General features: G+C 40.6%; 1 long non-coding RNA gene and 1 pseudogene across 2 annotated transcripts; one reads left to right on the top strand and one right to left on the bottom strand.

Annotated features, from left to right (window-relative positions):
- The first annotated feature begins 586 nt into the window (after positions 1 to 586).
- On the top strand, positions 587 to 18,366 carry LOC131790217 (sacsin-like; annotated as a pseudogene).
- Positions 18,367 to 19,798: 1,432 nt separating this feature from the next.
- Positions 19,799 to 24,675, bottom strand: LOC136282373 (uncharacterized). 2 transcript variants are annotated; one of them, XR_010718236.1, is made up of 4 exons: positions 24,398 to 24,675; positions 23,904 to 24,212; positions 22,083 to 22,210; positions 19,799 to 21,236 (listed from the first exon to the last, which is right to left on the bottom strand). It is a non-coding gene; the product is annotated as an uncharacterized lncRNA (long non-coding RNA). The 2 variants fall into 2 exon arrangements; XR_010718237.1 differs by lacking the exon at positions 23,904 to 24,212.
- Positions 24,676 to 24,871: the final 196 nt, after the last annotated feature.

Raw genomic sequence — 24,871 nt, 5'->3', positions numbered from 1 at the left:
AATGAATTATATTATTGTCGTTTGCGATTAGCAGATCTTCTTGTAACGCTGGTCTGGAATGAGCCGTCCACAAATACATTTAGTAGACTGGGAAGAGCATGCCCTTTAAGAATGCAAACAGCTTTTTGATACCGAACCAACTAAGGGTGTTACTCGCTCCTGGTACTAGAAGGACAGTGGACTGATTAAAAGAACAGAAAGAAGGAAGGAAAACTCCCATTTACGCCTACTATTGAGAAATAGTAGGCGTGAGAAATATTCATGAGAAATATTCAAAACAAGCTTAAAGAAATGTTTGTTTTGCTAAACGTGTTTGTTTCAAGTTGTAATTTAGTAGTGAACTGTTGATTTTATCAGCAACCCAAAGCCCTGATCTAGAATGCGATGAAACAGACATTCAAGCATGATAATTAAGCATGATAATATACATTGCTTTCTCTCTTTGACCAAGTCCATTCCAAGAATCTGTCTCCGGGTTCCAAGAATCACTTTCGATTTCCGGTCGTGGAGTCGTGTTGCGTATCGTGCTCTATGATTGGCGGAGAGCTGTCATTTTCTCAGAATTCGTCGGTATTTTGCATAATAGGTTTCAGGGAAGATCGAGCGGCATATTTATGATTTAATTTTTCGGCGATAAAAAGTGTTATAGTTCGTATTGGTTGGAATGGATGTTTGTAACAGCAAGGAAGATTAAGGTAAGTGTTATTTAATTGCACTTCAACTCTTTGGCGAAATCTAGTTGCTTCACGACCCTACCAATTTTAGACCCAGTTCAAGATCGCAGGGCAGACAAGGTACAAGCTTCGTGAATAGAAAAAAAATAGGAATTTGCTCTATGGGAAACCATCCAGCCGTAACAGGAAAATTTTCGGTGAAGTAAACAATCGTACTACTTTTCAAATTTCTCGGCCGAGCCTTATGACTCTTTTGAGGAAGTTTACACTTCCTTCCTTGGATGCGGACAAGTCAAACTCTGTGATCCCTTTGAACGTGTCTACTTCAGCTTGGAATCGTAGATCTTTTAGCTATTTTTAAATAGTTTCTAGAATCAGTACCGGTTTTTTTTCGACTGATAGCGATAGGAACCGCAAATATCAAGGATCCTGCATCGGCAAAGTCGACGTTTATCGAAGGTATTTCACAGATTCCTTTCTCATTGCTGGTAATACGGGAAAAATTATAATCAATGGCGATTTACGATGTTGGCTCTCTTGGAAATTCGGAAACCAATTCACTGCCGTACATACTGAAAATTTCTGGAAGCAGATGTAATCTATTTGTCAGGACTTAAAAATATTTCCATGATCAACCTAAGGATATCTTCAGTGAATGAAATACGCAGACTTAAATATGATAAACTGGTATTGTTTGACATATAAGTGAAATGAGTGAACTCACTCTATACACGATTAGAATTTAGATTCTTCATGAACCGCCATAAGCTTTCTTTAGCAAACGTAGTTAACTGTCTACAGAAACCCAGGTCAATATCACTAGCAATATGAATATTTATTTCGTCGAAGTAAGTGAGGGGATTCTCTGCATTCAAGCAGCGTAGCGATCGACGCACTCGGAGCTGGATAGGACCGAACATTTGAGGTGAAAACATCCATTCAAACGGTGAAGCATCGGAAACAAAACTAACTGAAACCAATCTCTCTCCATATGAAATCGCCGAATGGCTAAAAGCTTGTAGTAGTTAGCTGTTTGAAATACATTTACGCCCATTGATCACCACTGAGCGACGAAAAATTCTGAGACACATACACATAAAAGGTTTTTGCGATTTTTCTCTCCCTTTTCTTCTTCGTCTTACACAAGGCAGATTGATGGAAACACTTTTCCTCAGTTTGCAAAACGCTCGTGTTTTCTTTGAACAGGCTTTTCAAAAGAAAAATTTGAGAGGCAAAACAAGTCATAAATATTTTCCGAAATACTTTGTTATGGATCTTCGGAAGCGTCAATTTCGAGGGATCCCGTATACATCATCCAAGTGTGATATTTTGTTGAGTATATAATAGATAATTATAGTAAATAGTAGGGCAGAGGATAAACCAGAAGTTCACCATTCCAGTGAATAAATACATCTTCAAAACATGTAAAATTAGTTCTCTAATCGGTTGTTTAGACTGCAAAGGCCTCTTCTTAATTTATACAAATGTAAGGTGAGTTGTGGCTGGCGAACAGTTTATAGAAAACGCATGAAACAGTCATCTGACCAACATTCGATTCAAACATTTTGTTCCACATTAAGATTGTCGATAGATTTATTCACATTTAAAAAGTTTCCATCTATAGCACAAGGATTTTTTTCTGTTTCTTCCACAGTAAAAAATCAAAGTGACGAAGTTTCCTGAGCTTCCATCGAAGATGTTCGAATGACACAATGGCAGAGCAGCCTCGCAAAACTGTTAAAGGTAAGCGATGAAATTTTACTGCCATGCGCCCTTAATTTATCAACATGCACATGGGCTTCAATCCTTTAGGTTTACTGAACAGCAAATTTTTAACCATGCAACAGTTGTAAGCATCAAAGATGATAATATTCTAGGATATGTTTAGGAAAACAGACAAATAATCCATGATGTTTTACGAGATTATGGTCTACTTTTAATCTACTTCCTAGTAAACTATAGAGCATTTTGTATTTAAAAACCTAGCTGTAACCGAATGGGGCCATAGGGACTTTGAAGGTGCGATAACTTTATCAAAAACTTATCTTCTGTATGACACCCTTTCAGGAAAGTGAAGGTAAATGCTAGTTATGAGGAGTCTTTGTACATGAAATATATTAAACATTTCAAAGCTGAAGGTTTTTTTTTCGCCTTAACTTAAATATATTGAGTCTCAAGAGGAACTGAGATTTTAACTTTGAATTGAGTTTCTGTTCGAATTCCCTTTATAACGTACGTATCCCTCGTCAGTACCGTTGAAGGAACTTTAATAAATAGCGGCAGCTTTGTGATCTTGAGACGCCACTAAACTTCGAATGTTGTTAGAATTTAACCTCTAAAAAGATTGATAACATATTTCTAAACCGGCTTCATAATCTACATAGTTACCGATGCGAGTATTTTGTACAATCTGTCAAAGTCGAGACAGAAAACAAGATGATTCAAGAATTCAGTTTACAATTTGGCTCGATTGAGAGGTCATATTATGTTTGTATGTAGTTACTCTTGAGTTGGATATAAAGACACGTGCAACCCACAATTTCTCCAATTGCACCGACGAAGGGTCTAATGCTCGAAACGTCCGCTTTTAAACTCTTTACGGGGGCCGATTTACGTTATCAACTCAGTTAATACTAAATTACCTCGTTATACTTTTGTGCTGGTTAGTTTCGTTTTGCTAATTCTTGCGACGATTTTGTTTCTTTGCCATAACAGGGAGGTCCTATGGCCAAAGAAGACCTCCACTGACCCACATTTTGAAAAGTATCTTGGAAAGATACCCAGATGGAGGACAAATCTTAAAGGTATGAATGATGATGCTTCTTTCAGCAGTGCATTGAAACCGGTAAAAACTTGTACAGTCAACTCAGTTTAAAAGAGCAAGGTTAATGCTTCGCTTCTGTTGACTAAATGAATGAGTGTAAGGTAATCCTAGAGTGAGAAAGCATTAGTATTAGATGGGGTGTTCAAAATTATTGATCGCAGGGTGAGGAGGAAGAAGGATCTTTCGCGGTAATGATCGATTGACGAATTGATTAATTCAATATGAGTAACCTAAACTTTATGAGTCGTGACCGAGGGCAATTTATTCCTTGTGAAAGGAGAAGTCAACAGTTGTATGTCTGTGACAGCCTATATTTTTGCATGAGGGTGAAACAATTCATAAATGTTCTAAGCAGAGATACATCGGACCCTTTTAAATGCTATTAAATGTTCTTGTTTTGTGTCCCTTTGTTTTATTTTCCTGTAAAATGACAAAAACCTCCTTACTGTTGATTCAACAATAATACGTTGGTGATAATTGCATGACTTTAAAACATAAGCGGTCACACAAGAAAAACTGGTGCTAACGAGTCAACATAAAATAAATGTTGTGGTACATAAATAAAAGATGGTACAAAGATCGAGGAATATGAAATTCACTTCCTTCTTCTTTACCTCGTCGTTATTTGATACCTGGGTCATGTTGTCTTTTTTCAGGAAATTATTCAGAATGCAGATGACGCAGGCGCCACAAAAGTGTCTTTTCTCCTTGATACGCGTCAAGGCTTTTACGGAAGGAACTCGCTTGTCGCACCCAGTCTTTGTCAGTTCCAGGGCCCTGCTTTATATGCTCAGAACAATGCTCGGTTCGAGGAAAGTGACTGGGAAAACTTGCAGAAACTGATGGATAGCGATAAGAAAGATGACCCTTTAAAAGTTGGTCGATTTGGAATTGGCTTCAATTCTGTTTATCATTTGACTGGTAAGTTTCTTTAAGGGTGATAAAAAATCATTACCATCTGACATCGTGGCAGATCATTGAAATTCTCGGATTGTAATGCAAAAAGAAACTTCCTGGAAACAGAAGAGCGGAAATCCTTGCCGAGAAATTTTCCCTTGCGTCTAGAAAAAAAAACCATAACAAGTTTCGTTCTAAAATCATCTGTTCAACCCAGCAACTGCACATCCTTTTAAGGTGCGTGTTGAAACAGATTGAGTATCTGCACTTAATAATGAGACAATTATATTTACTAAACTGGTTACTTATTAACACATGATTTAGATCTGCCCAGCATCGTGAGTGGAGATTCTATTGTATTTCTTGATCCTCAAGAAATACACTTTGGTAGAGGGGAAACGGGACAAGAATTTTCCCTTGAGGATGAACTCCTTGAAAATCACGAAGACCAGTTCAAGCCGTACGAGAATGTCTTAGACTGCAAAATTTCGACTCGATTTTACAATGGAACTTTGTTTCGTTTTCCGTTACGAAGTGCACCATCAGACTTATCCGAAAAGGTTTACAGTAAGGAAAAAGTTCGCAAATTATTTCAAGCCCTCGAAAAGGAAGCACCTGTTATTCTGCTCTTCCTGAAAAACATTGAAGAAATCGTTCTGTTTGAAACTGATGAAAGAGGCGTTGAGAAACATGTCTTTACAGTTCGACTGAGTGACAGCTGCCGACAAGAAGTTAGAGAAAAGAAGAGAAATTTTTTGAATGATTTGAGAAGGCTGAGCGACGGGGAAATTGAAAACATCAATCTTTCTCTAGATTTGCATGTCCTTGAAAAGACTGAAGGAGGAAGGGAGGTGGAAAATAAATGGCTTGTGTACCACCAGGTTGATGCTCGAAATTCAACTCTCAAAAAATTGTCCCTAGAGTTAGGTCTCCTACCTTGGGTGGCCTGTGCCACACCAGTGAATGCAGTCACACTTCAAGCGCTCTCATCAAGAACTGGAAGAATCTTCTGCTTCTTACCACTTCCACCAGACGCTGACTCCAAGACCGGTTTGCCAGTTCACGTCCATGGCTACTTTGGCCTCACAGATAATCGGCGTGGTCTTAAATGGCCAGGCCTTGACTGTCAGGACGACTCAACCGCAGAATGGAATGTGTCGCTGGTGCAGCATGTTGCGAGTGAGGCCTACGCCAACGTGTTGCTCCTTCTTAGAGATTCATGTGATTCTTCAGATGGAACAGATTTGGTGTACAAGTCATGGCCAAACATTCGGGAAGTTGAAAACCACTGGCAGTGTATGCTAGAGCACATGTTTTCGATTTTATTAAAAGAAAACATCCTCTGGACCCCTGCAAATCATGGTCAGTGGAGAAACCTTAGTGACGCCTACCTTGACAGAATGACAACCCAATTTCAGAGTACATCTGATGAAACAAGACGCGTAGTTCTAGACACATTGACGCAAGCAAATGAGGCCGTTGTAATCGTCCCGAGCCACGTCATGACTGCGATTGATAAATACAGGTCAGTACCTACGAAGAGCATCACTCCCGCATTCTTGAGAGCTCTGCTGAAAAAGAAGGAAAAGGGAGTTTGGAAGATAAGCAATGTACTGAAGGAGAAGAAGCTTTTACTACTCGAATTTGCTCTCGCGGACAAGAACCTGGACGACATGCGAGGAGTTCCCCTTTGCCCCTCGCAGATGGAAGTTTTGTTGATTTCCGCTCAATCCAGTACAACCGAGAACCAGCCGCTGCTGTGTACGTTTCGTCAACGAGCAATCCCCGTTCCATTTTCCACAACATGGACAATAAGTTCCTCGACGACAGCGTTCAAACATCTGCCGTTACATATTTGTCGAAGGTTGCCACTGATGCTAATAATCCACATACAATCGAACCGGTGCAACTCGTTAAGTTAAACCAAACCATTGCTGTCAAGGTTCTGCGAGAGATGCTTCCATCAGAGTGGTCTGGGGGAAATCATTCAGTACCTTGGTATCCAGGAAAAAATGGGCATCCACCAGAGCACTGGTTGGAGTCAGTATGGATGTGGATTCAGAGAATGTTCCCCACTGATCTCTCATTACTCGAAAACCTCCCGCTCATTCCACACACATGTGCTGGAAACCGAAGCATAGTGAAGCTGAGTTCATCAAGCGTAGTTATCAGAAGACATTACCAGAGTATCTCTTTACCACCGCTTATTGTGTCTTTGCTTGGAAAAATTGGCTGCATTGTTGTAGAAAATCTTCCATCGTACGTTCATCACAACACCCTAAATAGATACGTTGTCACACCTGATCCCCATGGCGTCCTTAAGATCTTTTGCACGTTGGGTCAAAGCGGGTGCATACCAGCGATTACACATTGTTCCCCAGATGAGAAGCGAGCGCTACGAAGTTTCGTCTCTTCTGCGTCCTTAAGTGGTGATCAAAGAAACCTCCTGTATGACCTTCCTATTTTTGATGCAGCAGATGGATACTCCTTCATTGCTGTCAGGAATGGATTTCAATTTCATGGAGTGTCACCCTATGACTTCAAACTTCCTCAATCTTTGCCAATACCAAGAGCATCCTCGATCATTGCCTTAAGAGATAGCCAATCTCATAGCCTAATTCACAGACTTGGAATCTCACCGATGACAAAAACAACCTTTCTAAGGGACATTGTATTCAGTGGCATACAGAGCAATTTCTATAATCACCAACAGATCTCTACGCTGATGTGCTGGGTACTTAGCCAGTATTCCCTTTTTTGCGGGGAAGACAGCTCATTTCATTCATCTCTTCAACAACTGCCCTTTGTACTCACCATGAGTAATAAGTTAGTTACTCCATGTTGCGTTCTAGATCCACAACAACCAATTTTGAAGCAACTGTTTGAGAGCGAATACGACAAATTTCCAAATGGAAGTTTCGTCGAAGAAGAAACCCTTCTACGTCTTCGACAACTTGGAATGAGGAGTATTCCAAATAAAGAGGACATTCTACATGTTGCTAAAACAGTTGATACGATTCACAGCGATGTGGGATCCCGTAAAGCATCAGCCTTATTAGAGTTCCTTGACAGAAACCCACCTGACAAGTCCTTGGGCCAAACTCTGATGAACGAGAGATGGGTCCCAAGAAAACAGAGTCGTCCCTCCTCTTATCCTGGTGCGATGCCTTGGTTTTCAGGAACAACGCATTTATACAAACCATCTGAAACGTTCAGCCAATCGAAAGCTACTCTTGTAGGAGCTTCAGCACCAATAGTATCCAAACCTTGTTCCAAAGCATTAGAGGCTGTTTTTGGTTGGGACAAATCGCCACCTGTGCACCACCTTTTAAACCAGTTGCGTTCTGCTTGTTTGGTACGATTGAATGACATGAACAGGAGTGCTCTGTATCATTTCCAAGTGATGTTAAGGCAGATCTACGAAGAAGGATCCAGCAATGCTAGCCTCATCGACGCTGTAAACCAGGATAACAGTTTTCCTGAGTGGATTTGGCATGGAAATGGATTTTCATCACCGTCAAAGACAGCATTTACATCTTGCTGCAGAATCGACTTGAGGCCTTACCTTTACATAGTTCCAAAAGAATTTAAAATCCTTTACCCTTTCTTCCAGCGATGCGGTGTTCGTGAAAAATTTCAAGATTCCGACTTGTTGCGTATCCTGACAATGATAAAAGACAAACATAACACCAGCAGTGACTATCTAAAAGATGTGGCAGATGATCGAAAGCTGTCACATGAGATTCTCCACTGGATAGTTAGAGATGGAAAGAAACTCAATCCAGACCTTCGAGAAAGTCTACTGGTGCCGATTCACACCTGGGATAATACCTTGAAGTTGGTTCCATGTTCGGAGTGCACTTTTTGTGACGCGGAGTGGCTTAGAAAAGGAGGAACAGAACTTCTCATCACAAACGAATTTCCGATGATCCACAAGGCCATATCTCCCGAAACCGCTGCTCTGCTTGGTGTTCCACCAATCAGCACCCGTGTCACTTGTGCAGAGGCTGTAGGTATCGAGCAAACAGGTCCCCACGAGCCAATTACCACGAGGCTAAAGAATATTCTGAACGAGTACAAAGAAGGAGTTGGTATTTTCAATGAATTAGTGCAGAATGCAGATGATGCTGGTGCAACAGAAGTTCAGTTCGTTCTTGACTGGCGCAATCATCCAAACCAGAGGCTTTTGTCACCGGGAATGGTAGAATGCCAAGGTCCCGCCCTGTTGGCATACAACAATGCAACCTTTACAAATGATGATCTGAAGAATATATCGAGACTGGCAGGTGCCACGAAAAAGGAAGATCTTGAGAAGATTGGTCGCTTCGGTCTTGGTTTCAGTTCCGTTTACCACTTTACTGATGTTCCAAGTTTCATTACCGGAAGTTATGCTGTCTTTTTTGATCCAGAAACAACACATCTTGGCTCCCACATAAGCCATGCTTCGAAGCCTGGAATAAAGATAGATCTGGCGGTAAATGAGAACAGTTTAACCTGTTTTCCTGACCAGTTTGCACCCTTCAATGGGCTTTTTGGCTGTGACACTACTCCATACAGCGATCATGACAAGTTCTACTTTCAAGGGACTCTCTTCAGATTTGCATTCCGAACTAAGCGAGGCGAAATCAGTGATAAGATCTACAATAAGAAGGAAATACGGTCCCTTATGTTTTCTCTCCGAGAATCATCACCAACCCTTCTTTTGTTTTCACAGAATGTTAAAAAGGTGTCCTTCCTTGAAGTGGATGAAAATGCGACTGATACTAAAGACTCACGACTCCTGTTTGAAATCTGCAGAAAAAGTCAGTCAGAATGTACGCCAGTTAAGAATTCTGTAACGGAAAGTACCTTTCTGAAGTCATGCGCAGCATGGACGAGACAGTCCACTAGTCACTCCGAGCCTTTTGCCAGGTATCCATCTCCCAAACTAACGGAGCTCATATCGGTGTGTTTCACCATCTGTCGAAAGAATGAAAAGAGGTGTCAAGAAACCCAGTCTTGGCTTGTGACCTCTTGTCTTGGTACTGGAAATTCCTTTAAGCTTGCAACAAGCGAGGAGGGCAAGAAGGAGGGACTCTTATCTGCCTCAGGAGTGGCAGCAAAGATTTGCACCCAAGGCGATGGCTCTCAAAAAGTAGAGGCAGTACCTGGAGAAATGTTTTGTTTCCTTCCCCTTTGTATTCAAACAGGTCTTCCAGTACATGCCAATGGCTACTTTGCAGTCACATCAAACCGCCGAGGAATCTGGGAAGGTACTACAGCCGATATCGGCCGTCAACCTTTAGAAGTGCGGTGGAACCAAAGCCTCATGGAGGATGCGTTGACTCAGGCCTATGTTCAGCTCTTGGAAAATATGATTGTCATGCAAACACAAGGAAAAATCCCGTCGTATGATATTTTCACGCTATGGCCAAATCCAGACAAACTTCAATCATCCGCATGGGAACCACTCATCAAGAGCTTTTATCGAAGAATCGCAAGTTATGACTTACCCTTAGTGCGCACAGCAGGGAAATGGCTCCCAGTAACTCAATGCATTTACCAAGACCTCAAGTTACGGGAGCTTCCAAATAGTAAGATCGTCCTTGAAAAGTTTGATTACAAAATAGCACAACTTCCAGACTTTGTCAAGAAAGGATTTCAACAAGCTGGATGTATGGAAGTTATCGACCAACGTACAATGACACAAGAAAAGTTTCTCCGAGATGTTTTTTTCCCGAATATCACGGCAATACCCGAAGAGCTTCGGAATCCCATTGTGTGCTACCTCATAGATGAATGCCTTCGACGACATGCGAGCAATTGGTCCAAGCAGCTACTCGATCTATGCGAATTTTTGCTTTCAACTAATCGCTGTATTCCTTGTGGGTCAGATACGGGGCATTTGGCTTTTCCCAAGGAGCTGATATCCCCGAAAAGTGCCGCTGCGACTCTGTTCTCAGCAGACGATAGGAGATTTCCATTTGGTTCATGTTATCAAACTGAGGAACGTCTTCTCGTGCTTCAAAACCTGGGAATGTTATCAGATATTCTTGACTGGGAAACCCTGATTGAGCGAGCAAACTCTGTGTCGGTGCTCTGTAGAAGAGCCAAACAAGATGGTAGGAAGAGATCTGCCCTTCTCATCAAGTATATTAATGTCTACCTTGAGAAAATGGACCCCCCTTCAGAATTGAATAGAGAGGAGTTAATGGCAATCAGTATGTTTCCTACTCTTGCAAAGCCACCAAACTATGTTATGCCATGGAAAGGTACTGCTGATTGGAACAGTGATATCCTTCCAGCGAAAGAAATGTACGACAACAGGTATAAGTTTGTCGCAGGGTCCTCACGGCCAATCCTTGATGAAAGTGAGAGTGGCTGCAGTAGGTTAAGCGAGAGAGCGCGGCATCTTTTTGGTTTCAACTCTCGTAAACCATCGGCCCATGAGGTTCTTAGCCAGTTGGAGCATGCAGTTCAGGCAATAGTCCACTCGCCCCATGCGGTCGAAAGTTTGGAAAAAGTCTTCCATTGCATATACGATTATTTACAAGAACTTGTTCTGGAACCAGACGGCGAGCGAATTATACATGCATTGCAAGAAAAGAAATGGATACTGGTTCAAGGAAAGTGTCTGCCGGCCTCTCGGCTGGCTTTCGCGTGGAAGCGATTTGGTGAGCCTTATCTGAACGAAGTGCCACAAAATCTTGCGTCGAAATATCGTAGCTTATTTCAAGCAACAGGCATCAAAGAGCACTTTTCCACCAAGGAGATAATTTCTGCTCTTTATGAGCTCAATGAGGAGAAACAAGGAGAGCGTCTATCTACGAAAGAGTTTAAAGTTTCAAAATCTTTGATTGATGAAATATCGGAAGCCTCAGAGGAATCCTTAGTCACGGAAAGAGGGAAGATTCCTCTGCCAGACCATAATCTGATTTTGCAGCCCGCTGAGAAATTAGCCATTAATGATGCACCATGGGTGGCTGCTAGAAGTGATATCGACCATGTTCACAAGGACCTGTCAATTGACCTTGCACACAGGCTTGGAGCAATTGATATTCGAACAAAGAAACTATCCAGAATATCTCGTCCAATCGGACAAAAATTTGGACAGCGAGAGGAGCTTACTGACCGCTTAAAGGGCATTTTGAAAGCATATCCATGCGATGTTGGAGTCCTTAAGGAACTTGTTCAGAATGCTGATGATGCAGGGGCCACTGAGGTGCATTTAATTTTTGACCCTCGCTACCACAACACTGACCAACTCCTAAGTGACAACTGGAAGGAACTGCAAGGTCCTGCCCTGTGTGTTTACAACAACCGACCCTTTTCCAAAAATGATTTAGAGGGGATACAAAGACTGGGAATTGGTAGCAAAGCGAACGATCCTACTAGGACAGGACAGTATGGTATTGGCTTCAACGCCGTATACCACTTAACGGACTGTCCAAGCTTTATTTCGAATGGAGACACGCTCTGCATTCTCGACCCTCACTATCGTTACGCTCCCGGAGCAGACAAGGATAATCCTGGACGTCTCATCGAACCAATAGGTGAAGAGGAACGATCCGATTTCAGGGATGTATTTCCTTGTTATCTGGAAGACATGTTTGATTTAAAATCCTCAACTATGTTTCGCTTTCCTCTTAGACTCCAAAGTACGTGCACAGAGTCATTGATATCTGAACAACGAATCTCCTCCACAGAAATGAACCAATTTATGAACCAATTAGCCTCTGAAGCCAGAGAGATTATCCTTTTTTTGAACCATGTCAAGAAAATATCACTGTCTGAAATTAAAGACGATCGGCTGAAAGAAATACACTCAGTTTCTGTTCAGCTAACAGCCGATGATAATGCGAAACGCCTGAAGCTAACGAATCATATCAAGAATTGTAGGTTCCTAAATACAAATGAAATTCAATGGTTTGGAATCACATACCCTCTTTTTGTTCACGAGGGTAGAGTACGACAGGAACAATGGCTTGTCCATCAGTGCATTGGAATCCAGAAACGAGGTGGTGACAAGATTCCTAACGGTCGAGATTATGGTCTCCTACCTCGCGGAGGAATAGCGGCTAAGGTGTCGGAAAAGTCAAAACTCCATTCCCACACAGGAAGTGAACCAACCTTCAAGGCTTTCTGCTTCTTGCCATTACCAGAACACACAGGGCTCCCAGTTCATGTAAATGGGCATTTCTTTTTAGATTCCGCCCGTCGAAATCTTTGGAACGATGAAAAGGGAGAAGGATTTGGAAACCAATGGAATCATTTCATAATGAGCAAAGTTTTGGCCCAAGCGTATATCTCGCTGATGTTGGAGGCACGTGGTCACCTGCCTGGCTCCAAAAGGGGGGAAACCACCAGCTTTTCTAAAGAATCCAAGGTTCACAATGGAATGCGATGGTATCATAATCTTTTTCCTCATTTTGATACTGTCCAAAGCCGGTGGCGAGTTCTAGCAGAAGCTTTTTTCCACAACATTTGCAAAGAAGATGCAGAGTTGTTGCCGCTGACGACGAGACTTTTCGGTAAAAATTCGCCAACTTCCCAAAGTGCTAAGGCTACACAAAGCATTCAACCCCTTGATAATGCTCAGGTCGCCAAAAATGATTTTATTGACCGTGAAGAACCCATAAGGTTTTTTTGGCTGTCTCCTTCACAGGGGTATTTCAACACTTTGTCCTTTACTGATGAATCAGCAAAAGATCTTTCAAAAGTTCTCCTCAACATTGACTTCAAACTTTTTACTCTCCCTTCAAACTCTTCAACGACTTCAAACAGCAGGAACAGATGTTAGAGAGATCACTCCAGAAGGAGTTATTAAGTTTCTTGAAAAGAACCCAAACTCCGTAGGTATACTACCCTGCCCTGTAAGTGAGACGACAGTTGGTTCTGTGGTTAATGTAGTCCTCCTCCTTAATTATTGCATGGAGGCCCCTACCTTTTTAAATCAAATATTTGGAATCCCTTTATTGCTGACTGAAGATGGTGTCCTTAGGCGATTTCAGATGGATAAGCAAGTATTTCTGAGCCGCTTTGCAGATTTGGTACCAAATCAACGCTCTGAGTTTATTCACCACATACTCGCCGCACCGTTACTTCACTTCGAAAAAGAAATCTTTCAGGCGGATCAAGGGGTTCTCAAAAGATTCGATATCTGTGCATTAGCCTCGCTCCTTCCGAGTATTGCAAAAGGCAAGTGGCGTGAAACCAACAGTCTCATTCCATGGGATTGGAAAGACGGGCCTACCGAACCATGGTTAAAGCGTCTATGGGAGTTTTTGTTCAAGGCACACAAAAGGACCCAGATACTTTTTCCCTAGATCCACTGCATAAATGGCCCATTCTTCCAACCAAATCGAAGGAATTAGCCCCACTTTCAAAAGGGAAGGTCATTCTTGACTTGACAGCCTCCGAGGCCTGGTCGGTTGGCCAAAAGACTGTAGTCGAATTGTTGAGGAAGCTGCGATGCCCAGAGTTGGATGTCGAGCTCATCGGCAGTGGTAATAGATGGGATCTATCGCCAGTGCTCAAACAGCACCTATCGTACCCCAACTCGTCGCAAGACATTCTAGAGGTGCTAGACCACTTGATGAGGACAGAAGATATTTCTGGTTATCTTTCTGACGATGAAATGATTTCATTGCTTCAGTTTTTTCAACATGATGCAGCCTCTCTGAAACAAGACCGATCATTGACTTCCATTTTGAAGCGATTGCCATTTTTCAAGACTTTTATGGGAACATTTGTTTCTCTTGAAAATGCTAAATCAGTATATACCATCCCGAAGGGTTTACCAACTGACGAGTGCGATGTTTGGATGCGAGGAATCAATTGCCTTTTCTTAGCACCTGAACCATTGCTGGACCACCTGTACAATAGAGTTCTAAATGTTGTTTCCAGAACTCACGCAGATTGCTACATCAACTTCATTTTCCCCAAATTTTCATCTCTTAAGGAGCAAACTCGTATGCTTCATCTTAACTACGTTAAACGATTCTTGTTGGCACCCTTTTCCGATGAAGATCAACACACTAGAGTCCTACAATCACTTAGAACTTTGGAATTTATTCCTGACACCAATGGGTCTCTACGAACTGCATCTTATTTTCATGATCCACGCGAGAAAGTTTTTGCAGTTATGTTACCACGTGAAGCAAAGCCACCAGAACCTTTCAATGAGAAATCCGGTTGGCTAGATCTCCTTTGTGAAGTTGGATTAAAGAAGCAAGTTAGCAGAGATCAGTTTCTAGAGTTTTCAAAGGAAGTTGCAAAACAGGCAGAGAACATGAGCAAGAAAACTCGTATTACTTTGGAGGAAAAGTCTCAAACTCTCGTTACCCATCTTCTGGGTGAAGAGTCTTTTCATGAAGCGGAGTATTTACGGCAACTCTCTATGATAAAGTTTGTAACATCTTCAAAGGCCAGTGATAACCTTCTTTCTCTTCACAAGCAGTACCATTGCTCTAAAGAAGTACAAGATGGAACACTTCCATTCATTCACTTCCATGGTTCAGTACCAAAGATGAATGAGCGACTTGCCTGGACAACTGCGCCTCTTCTACCAGATTGGGTTGTTTCAGATTCTGGAAAGGAAATGCTTGGAGCCCTTGGAGTTTTCCCATATCCATCGCTGGATCAAGTCATCAATCACGTCACCATACTCTCACAAAATGTTCCCAAGGACATTGATGGAGAAATACCGCAACCAAAGCGTCGCCTTCTGGATGATATCATGACTGAGGTGTATACGTTCCTTCAACGTATGAGCAGGTGCCAGGAAAGTGACTCTCTCAACTCTTGCTCTCGAGAGTGCCATGAAATTAGGAAGCGATTGTCTGACAAGTCATGTGTCTTGGTTGAAGATGGCCGCGTATTTGTCCGTGGTGATCAGCTAGCCTTCCGCCTTGATGAGCAGTTAGCACCGTATCTATATAAAGTTCCACGAGAATATGGATCTTTTCAGCACTTGCTACTCCGCCTTGGAGCCGTAGAGGAAGCCACACCAGAACAGTTCGCCAAACTACTCAATAAACTGAACGCCTCATGTCCAGGCAAGAAAATGCGTCGCAATGAAGTCAGTATTGCAAAACACGCTGTACACGGCCTGTTTACGAGTCTGAAGGCCCTACAAGACCACAACAAGAAAGGTGAGCCAGCTAATAATGCTCTCTCTAAGATCGAACGTCTGTACCTTCCAAGCAGCGAAAAAAAGCTCGAAAGGTCTGTAGACTTGGTCCTGTTTGATTTTCTTTGGTATAAACTCCGTATACCGACTGCCATGTATAAGCAGCTAGATCCACTACAAAAGTACAACCTGACGTTCGCAACCCCTCAGCAAATTGTCGACCTTCTGCCAGCTCACTTGAAGATCCCATCCATAACAGCACTTGTTAGGGAAGAGCTGCACTCAGAATGCAGAGAAAAGAAGTGCCGTGCTGATGTGGAAAAGAAATGTCACGAGACCAATCGTCTCCGTCACATATTGTTTTCCCCCAAGTTTGTGGATGGTATGATACGAATTTTAAAAAATCAATATCAGAAAGCCAAACTGAATGATGAAGTCCGAGGAAACGTACGTAGATTTCAAAACGAACTAAAAATAAGTTGCATGGAAATGCTGTCCACTGAGCTCGTGGAAAACAAATCAAATACATCAATTCCAGGCAGCCAAAGATCGAGGAACATAGACTGTTTTGTGGAAAGAGATGAAAGTGGCAGAAAGCATATATTCATCAAACATGGTGTTGGTCCCAGAAACGTACGCAGGATTCTCTGCGAAGAGATAAATCAACTGACAGGATGCTACATCGACAAAGTTAGCTGGTTGCATCTGGCTGACATTTTAGAGTGTGAGTCGCCTGAAGACATTTCTTCCACATTGGACAAGGCTAGAGTCTCCGAAGATGTGGATACTACTGATACGCCAAACGTAGAGCCTGACCTTGGAACAGACGTGCGTGAAGAGTTTCATTACCTTCAAGAGCAGTACGGTGACTTCTACTTTCGAAAAGGAGAATTTGTTGCATTTGAAAAAGATGACTCAACAGATGAGGAACCGAGGTACATCTATGCAAAAATTATGAACAAGGTTACAACTAAAATAAAACCCAAAAAGGACAGAACGAAAAGAAAGCAAAAAGACGAGAGTAAGCTGCTCGACAGATATCTTATTGACATAGGCCATGTAAAGAAAGAAGTCGATGTACTGGATCTGTACAAGATAAGGAGACCACAAACATTTCTGGAAAAAGAAGAAAAACCAGAAGGAGAATGTTTTTCAGAAACAATGGAACTCGTACCTCACGAGGGAACATATCGACAGAGTGCAGAACCAGAGGGGGCGGAATGCTCAACGACACCACAAAGTAAAGACGACTGTGGTGAGCTACCTAAGCCTAGGACGTTGGACGCCGCCAGAAAAGAAGTTCGAAAGAAACTTTCCGAAATTTGGAAGCTTCCAGAAGATAAAAGAAAGAAAGCAATAAGGCGACTATACCTTCGATGGCATGCGGACAAGAATATGGACATGCAAGACATTACAAACGAAGTCATGAAGTATATACAAACTGAGGTCGAAAGGTTATCGAAAGGAAAGTCGTCAAGCCGCGATGAAGGTTGTGCAAGACCACCGCCACCAGATTTTTCGGACTTATTCAAGCTGTGGGATGTAATAGCTCGACGACAGCGCTCAAGCTTTGAAAACTATCGCCGCCACAACCCACGATTTACAGGTTTCGCATCACACTCGAGAAGGACTTACACGGCATCTAATCTTCGCGTAGCGAAGATGTGGATTCGTCAAAGCAAAGAAGACCTGCGGTCCGTAAAACTTCTCTTGACTGCCCGAGATCCACTTTACTACCTTGTCTGCTTCCAGTGTCATCAAATCGCGGAGAAATCTCTCAAAGCAACTCTTTACGCTCTATCAGGGGTCGCAGATAGGCAGCTGAAATATAACGATTTGGTACTATTGGCACATGATCTTTCACGGCTTCCTAGAGCTCCAGATGTGACACCGCAAGTAGCCAGGCTGTCTGACTATTACGAGGGCACTCGATATCCTAACAAGCACGTGCCACCTAAAGTGCCTGCTGAGGTTTTCCAGGATTCTCAGCAAGCACAGGAAGCGTTCAGACTGGCCACAGAAGTTTTGGAAGTACTAGAACAGTTTGTTGGACCATAATTACTGTTAATTACTCACATTTAGCCTCTAGGACTGTATAACCCTCCAGATACTGTTAAAAATGAACTGCTTTACTTTAGGCATCAGAATCTTAAAAATACTTAGAAAAATTTAAGCTAGCCAAATGGAAGGATACTACTAGCACATCTTTATCTAATCGTACGACGTTAAACTTTGCCTGAAGTGGACTAATGTTGCTTAACATGATTCAAATATTCCACTGAAGAGAAATTGGCGTTTTATAGATAAAATTAGTTTGATCGCTAACTTTGCAGCATCCTGTTTGTTTTGTGTTTTAAATTTTTACCAGTAATATTTTACTGTAGTGACAAGGCTCTCTTCACAAAGGGGTTCATAAGGTAACGAAAAGTAAGTTTATATCAATTTGAGAGTTTTTACAACTTTCGCTAGTCATCCTTCGTTTTATTCTAACTGGTGGTGTTGCTTACAATAAAGAAAAAATCTTCCACCGCCAACTTAAAGTTGAGTTTCCGTAAAACGAATAGAAACAAAATTACCTCATAAGGCGACGGACACCTTTGAAAGAGTTCTTAATAATTTGTAGTTTGCCGAAGTGATAGGAACACAGTCGTATGTTTTTGCCATGACAGAGAACCATAAGGAATCGTTGCATTTATTTTTTCTCGTCGAGGGAAAATTTTTCAAATCTAAATTTATTAGAGTTATTTTTAAATATTAACGTTGAATTATTAAGAGCCTAAAAAGTGATTCTTTGTAGTTTAGAGTAATTTATATATAGAATTTTATAAAATTCTAACAATCCTTTTAATAGAAAGAAATAAATCGAGCATTAAGATTTGTTCGCTTGAAAAACTACCTCTTAATATTCTGCTAAGTTATAAGTAGTGTTTCCTCGCCTCATTATAAACTGGCGAGTATTGAGAGAATTATTCTATAGGCTTTGTTTTCTGGGAATGGCACAGCGGAGAGGGTCTCGTTTAGGTTGAAGCCTAGGTTGTGTCTCCAAAAGCGGATAACTCCTCAAATATTTTTCGCCAAGACTTGCCGCTCACATTCGTTTTTCAGTAAAGGAAAAAATTCCAACTTCTACCAGGGCAAAATGGAGTAAAACAAATGGAATTCATCAGTGGAAACAACAAGCTTCAATAAGAACGAAAGTGACATCATTTATTTTACGCCATGATGAACAATACTAAAATTAGTCCAAAAAAAATCCTTTCATTCTGACACTCGATTACTAATTTACTGCAAAGGCTTATCAAATGATTTTCGGGTTGCAAAGATAATGCTGGTTGAAAGGAACTGGACTGAGTGGAATACCAAACTGGCAAAAAATCCATCAAGAAATTTGTCTTTTCACCGATGTAGACTTGACTAAAAGTGACAGTTTGGGTCAACAACAAAAGAGAAAATTTGGGCCAAACCTGAGAGCATGGTGTGTTAATTAACACCATTTGGAACACATGAGAAGAACAATGAAGTTCTGAGAACACAATACTTAGACACAACACCAATCTGTGGTAAGAATTTCTTCAGTGCACCATAATAAAAAACAGCACAGAGTAAACTACTTTCAACTGAAAAAACCATTACATTATTTAGGACAACTGCTTTCTCTTCTTATCCAAGGCAAGGTTAGTCTACACACCCTGGAAAGTTATTAAAAGAGAGAATTATGGGGAAAACTCAATCCAACACTTCTGATGGTTTAACTTTCCAAGCTACCTGCTGAAGGTCCGACTTGTGGTTGGGTATTCCCTGAAAGCCCTAACACAATATCATGTAGCTTGTGGCAAATCCCTGACCAAACAATACATCCTTGAATATTCCAAGCTTCTTTGCAAAAGTAACACAGCTTCATAAAAATCTATTTTTCCTTGAGAAAATCGACTTCACAAAATTAAACATAACTTGATTCCCTCTGTATTCCCCTCGAGAACACTGAGGTAACACGACAGACTTAAGCTTACCCTTTAAGGGTGTAGTGTGGGCAAAATTGCCACAGATAGTAACAGGACTCCACTTACACCTATAAGAGAGACAAGAAGGCATCTCTTTCTTTCAACAAAGTGTGCAATAGATTTGCAGGGTTTAAGGGCCCCTCCTTTGGAGCTCACCTGAAAACAATGCCCATCTTAACTCTTTAACTCCCAGACGTGATTCACACAAAACTTCTTCCCATAATATCCATACAGTATCTAGGACACAGATAATGTGAAAACTTATACAGGTAGAAATTGTTTTCTTGACCTATCACCAAATTCTTGAAACTAATTTACAACGGAATGAGTGGAAGCTAGAGGAGAGAATTAACCATGAGATCTTGGGAGTAAAGGGCTTCATGCTGCAGACAAAGTAAACATATCTGGTGTACCTGTTATCTCCAGATAAGCCAAAAGGAACCACCCCTAAACTAGGCTGTGAGTGAAGTTAATATGTAATCCAAATCCAAAATCCTACTGAGAACGACACTGTCAAAAGTATTGCAATAGATACATATAAAGCTAAGTCTTGAATAAGTTTAACATCTTAGTTCAGTTGTTCTTAATGCATCCTTAGAGACGTAGGGAACTGATTATTTCCTGGATGTCGATCGTCACATGAACAGAGTATTAGCAAAAAGTTATCTGATCATGTGATGACATCCATGAAATAATAAGATCCTAGGTCTCTAAGCCTACATTAATAACAACTGAACTAATGCCTCCCAAGAGGAACAAACGAATGGCTGGACAAAAACCCAACCAGAGAAAATTAAAAGGGTATTTTATTAGTTAACAAAACATGATCACTTGTTCCTTTTGCTTTCTTGGTGGAAAGTGGTGTCTAATAAATATTGTGAAATGAAAGACATTCTCAAAATGTTCATGGATGCACACAGATGTGTTTCTGGAGCTTGCAGAATGGTAGTAAGTTACCAATGCCTACATCTGATCAGTGTAGATGGTTATTGATACATCATCTTTTCAAAAGAGAATATTCTTTATACTCAGTTTGTCTGTGTATTTGCTTCTTCCCCAGTCAACACAGTGGTACTATAAATTTCAACTTGGAATACATAATTTTTCTTTGGAGTCAATAAAAGTAATGAATAACAACATTGATTTTAGCTATACTCTAAGTAAGGCACACCTCACAAGGCAAATTGATCAAATTAAGTTAAAAATAATTAATTTTTGACAAAAATTTATAGAAAGTGATTTCAATCTAATCTACAGAAAGACCTTTCTCTTACACCTGCTTGTCATATGGAAATATAAGGTTAGGAGTGAAAGTATTTGTGAAAATGGAAAGTCTGCATTTAAGAGGTTGACTGTGCAGGGTTAATCAGAGTTTGTGTGCCAAACATACTTCAACCTGATGACAAAGAGAATAAATTTTTGTGCAAGTTTTTGTAGTGGTCAATAATGGCATAGGATGGCAGTTTTTTTGTCTTTGTTTTTGTTTTTTGGAACCATATCCCTATTCTGGGGAACCTGTATTAAGTGGTCAACTTGTATTAAGCAGGAATTTTCTCTATTCTAAGACAATGGAGCTTCTTCCCAACAGCACAAAGGCATCCTCAGTTTCTTTTTTTTACCTCTGCATCTTCCAACTGGTATTTTTGAGATCACAAAATTTCAACTATTTTGTCTCCTTGACAAGAGCTTTTTCAAATGCTGGCAGATTTCTGTAATTTCTCAGCAGCTCACTGTTGAAATAATTCACACACAGAGATTAGCTTCAGGTGCTTTGTGTACCTTAAAATGTGCATGGGGCATGTACTTTATCATCATTATTATCATTACTATTGCTATTACTGTTATTGTAACTGTGAAGAAATCTCAATAAAGGATCCATGTTGCAGAGGCCATATGCACCATTTTTGCACACAGTAAAGCCCATAACCACAGTCTAATACTCATGCTTTTTGAAAATTTGATAAACCTACTCATAGAAAGGAGTGTACATGATAATAGCAGGTTGGGAATGTGGGGTACAAACACTCTTTAATAACTTTGGAAATCTGAAAAAAAAGCATATCTATGTACCAAGTATATTTGCAGAAATAAGCTGGTGTGACTGATCTCACTTGTCTTCTTCCAGCATGCAAGAAATGCCCAAGCTACAAACCTCTATGCAGTTCATGCTTATTTCAGACACTCTTTGTTTTGTGTCTTATTCATGGCCAAAGAGATTGTTTCATTTTCACTCTTAAGAGTCAAAAGACAGAAAAAGCATTATGTTCAAAACTGATCATGGATGAAGAAAAAATCTAAATGATAAAGAAATTTTGCTGTTTTCAATTGATTTAAGAAACTTTTCCCTGTTCTTCTCAACCCCTAAAATAAGATACTATTGGTTAAATCACCCCTCCCCCCATGCCCCTTTATTCCTTTTGTGCTCAAAATATCTTTATCTTCTTCTTCAATGTTGACTTCAAGAAAAAGAACACTATGCTCTTTCAAAACCATAAGCTACTTAGGAGAGGTTGAAAAATACAGTGTAGTTAAACTGTACAGTAACTTATTCCAAGCTTTACTGAGTAAGTACTCACCATTTCTCGGTGTATTGGGTTTCACACTTAATTAAAAGTTCCTTCTGTTCTTCATGGCTCATTTCTATCCCAGGTGTCTTGTCTAACAATGCTCTGTAGTGTTGCAACTTTGCACGGAAACCATTAACCTACAACAACATTTAGAACAAGGCACTTTTGACATGAAGCATGATTGGGCAACTTTTTTCTTGTGAATCATGATTTGGTTTACAATTAAAGATCTTTTAATGTCCACATGAATAAAGTTAAAGTGACCCTTCAATTAACAGCTGAATTAAACATGGTTTGTAAACCATTCTTTTTAGCGTGATGAATTTCTGGTTATTTCATTGTTTGGAAATGTACATATTGTTCTTGAACAGCCATGGTTAGGTTTTGACCAGGGATTTGACAGGATATGTAGGGGTCGAAAAAAGGCGTAAACTAGACCATTCATGGAAAAAAGATAAGACATTTCATCATCTTTTGTTGCATCAAAAAGGTGAAAACCTACATACAATTTTCTATTTCCAATGATTTTCTTGGGGCACCAGTCAGTTGAACGTGCATCAAGCAGTCACCCACAAGGAATGGTGGGGTAACTGCTTAATACAAGTCAACCACTTAACCCTTTAGCCCCTAACAGTGACCAGCTTCTAATTTCCCGTAACAATATCACCCCTGAATCAAACGTTAAGGTCAGGAGAATCGAGGAAATGATCACCAATTTATAGAGCTCTTGATTGTTAAACAAATTCTCCTTGTAAGAACTTCAGGAAATGTATGGAGAGCAGTATGGAGAATATCCAAACTAATGTTAGGGGGCAAAGGGTTGATACGGGCTCCCCAGAATAAAGGTATGGTAAAAAAAAAAAAACAAAAAAAAAAAAAAACAAGTGCCAAGCTATGCCATAATTGACCACAATTGTACAAAAACTTGCTCAAAAATGCTACTTACATTGATTTTGGCAGGTAAACATATATTAAATCTTACTTGAAAGATTATTCTTAGTTTTATTTGAATGGTTCAACTTGAAGTGACTGTTGAATTTAGGTGGAGAATAGAAACAGGCCATTGGGAATCAGTTAAGGGTGTTATAGAAGTGACGGCCTAATAGAGGTGTAGAAGTTGAGAGAGAAATCAAGGATGACCAAAGGAGCTATGTTTCATGTGGCTTGGTGTGCCTTTTATGGGCATTTATCAGTGAATGGTTTAAACTATCTAAAGGGAGGATGTTGTTAGTGTCATAAATTTATGTACCTTCTTGCAGCTTGTTTAAGAGGAGAACGTGAACAACTTCAGAAACAAGCAATTGATGTTCTTTGAAAGTAAGTATCATGATGGAAAATTTGATTTTCCCCCATGATTTCCTCTAGTGGCCTTTTCACAACTCATCCTTTAAATTTTGCAAATGATAATTATTTTACTTCTTAATCTGGGTAACGCATATGGCGGCCACTTCGAAGGAGAGCCTTTTGAAAATGAGAGAGACGCTAAATTTTGAGTTCGTCTGTTGAACGGACCAAGTCATGAAATATTTGTCTTGAGTGTGAAACAAACACATCTCATTCTTGCATTTTCTCTCTGTCTGTTACACATGGGGCACAACTTGGATCCTGATGACAGCGAAGTCTTGTTTCACCTCACCCTTAATCATGCTCTCATGAGACAGGTTAGAACTAATTCTAAAATAATAAACTGCTGTGTTCTTTGGAACGGTTGATTTGAACAGTGAGGGGGCAAGCAAAGAAGCATGAAAATAAATCTTTTTTTCGAACTCGAGAAAATCTACTGTCATCTAAAACTTGTCCAAAAGAATTATCAGGAAAAAAAATTCGTACCTCCCACTCAACCATCACTTTATGGACTCCCTATCGATGTTCTGTTGCAGAGCTTTTTCCCGCACTTTAACCTGTTTCCTGCTTTACACTTTGAGTACCCGTTGGTCCGTTACAATAATTCCCTTTGTTCGTTTTTACTTTGAGTTCTCGGAAGCCACCGATAACGTTTTCTTATGTTCTCGGTAGCCGTTTTGTTCCCCTTTGACTTTTGTGTCATGATGTGGGATCATGAAGCGCTGCAAAGCGTGGATTGTTTCGAACAGTTCCTTGAAAGTTTTGTTTTACTTTCATTTCCAGATGACAAAGGCCCTGAAGAACATCAGAAATGCACTTAAAATGGACATGAATCAATCTTTTTTTTCTGCATATTTTACCTCTTATACTTTCTTCCCAGAAAAAGGTAAGCTGCCCGTTTATGCTCCGCCTTGTGTAGAAGTAAAAACGTGAATTCTCATCACTGATCCTTATCGATTTTATGCGTTGTCAGTACTCACCGTTTCCTCTGTATCGGTGTACTGGTGTAGTAAGGAGAATATGATTTATGCTGTTCATTGTAGTTGGTTGAAGCACTAGAGGTCTGTGATGCTGCTCTGATGGAATTCCCTGATGACCTCAGGTGTGTGTTGTACTTCAGTTCTCAGCTGTCGCGGTTGTTAGACGCAAGCGAACTGTCATGGAGACCTGAATAAATGCCGAGGGTTTCTCGGCCTGTGATAGACCTGAGTATCATCCACGAGAAGTAACAGTGCTCTTGTTAGCTTATGTTATCTACTGTCTGTTTTCAGTTTGATTTTGACGAAGGTTAAACAGGAACAGGCCTGCTTAGGTGGGGAGCAAGCGCTGATCGCGTGCAAGCGGTTGCTGGAGACCTGGAAACAAGTGTACGTGTCTGATCTATCGGGGTGAGTGTGAAGAGCAAACTGTGGAAAGTTTCTGCTTCTTAAGCAAAAATTTTCTTATTGAGGGTA

Source organism: Pocillopora verrucosa, chromosome 7 (assembly GCF_036669915.1).
Source record: "Pocillopora verrucosa isolate sample1 chromosome 7, ASM3666991v2, whole genome shotgun sequence".
In the NCBI taxonomy this organism is placed as follows: Eukaryota; Metazoa; Cnidaria; class Anthozoa; order Scleractinia; family Pocilloporidae; genus Pocillopora; species Pocillopora verrucosa.
This window is presented reverse-complemented; position numbering and strand designations above follow the sequence as displayed.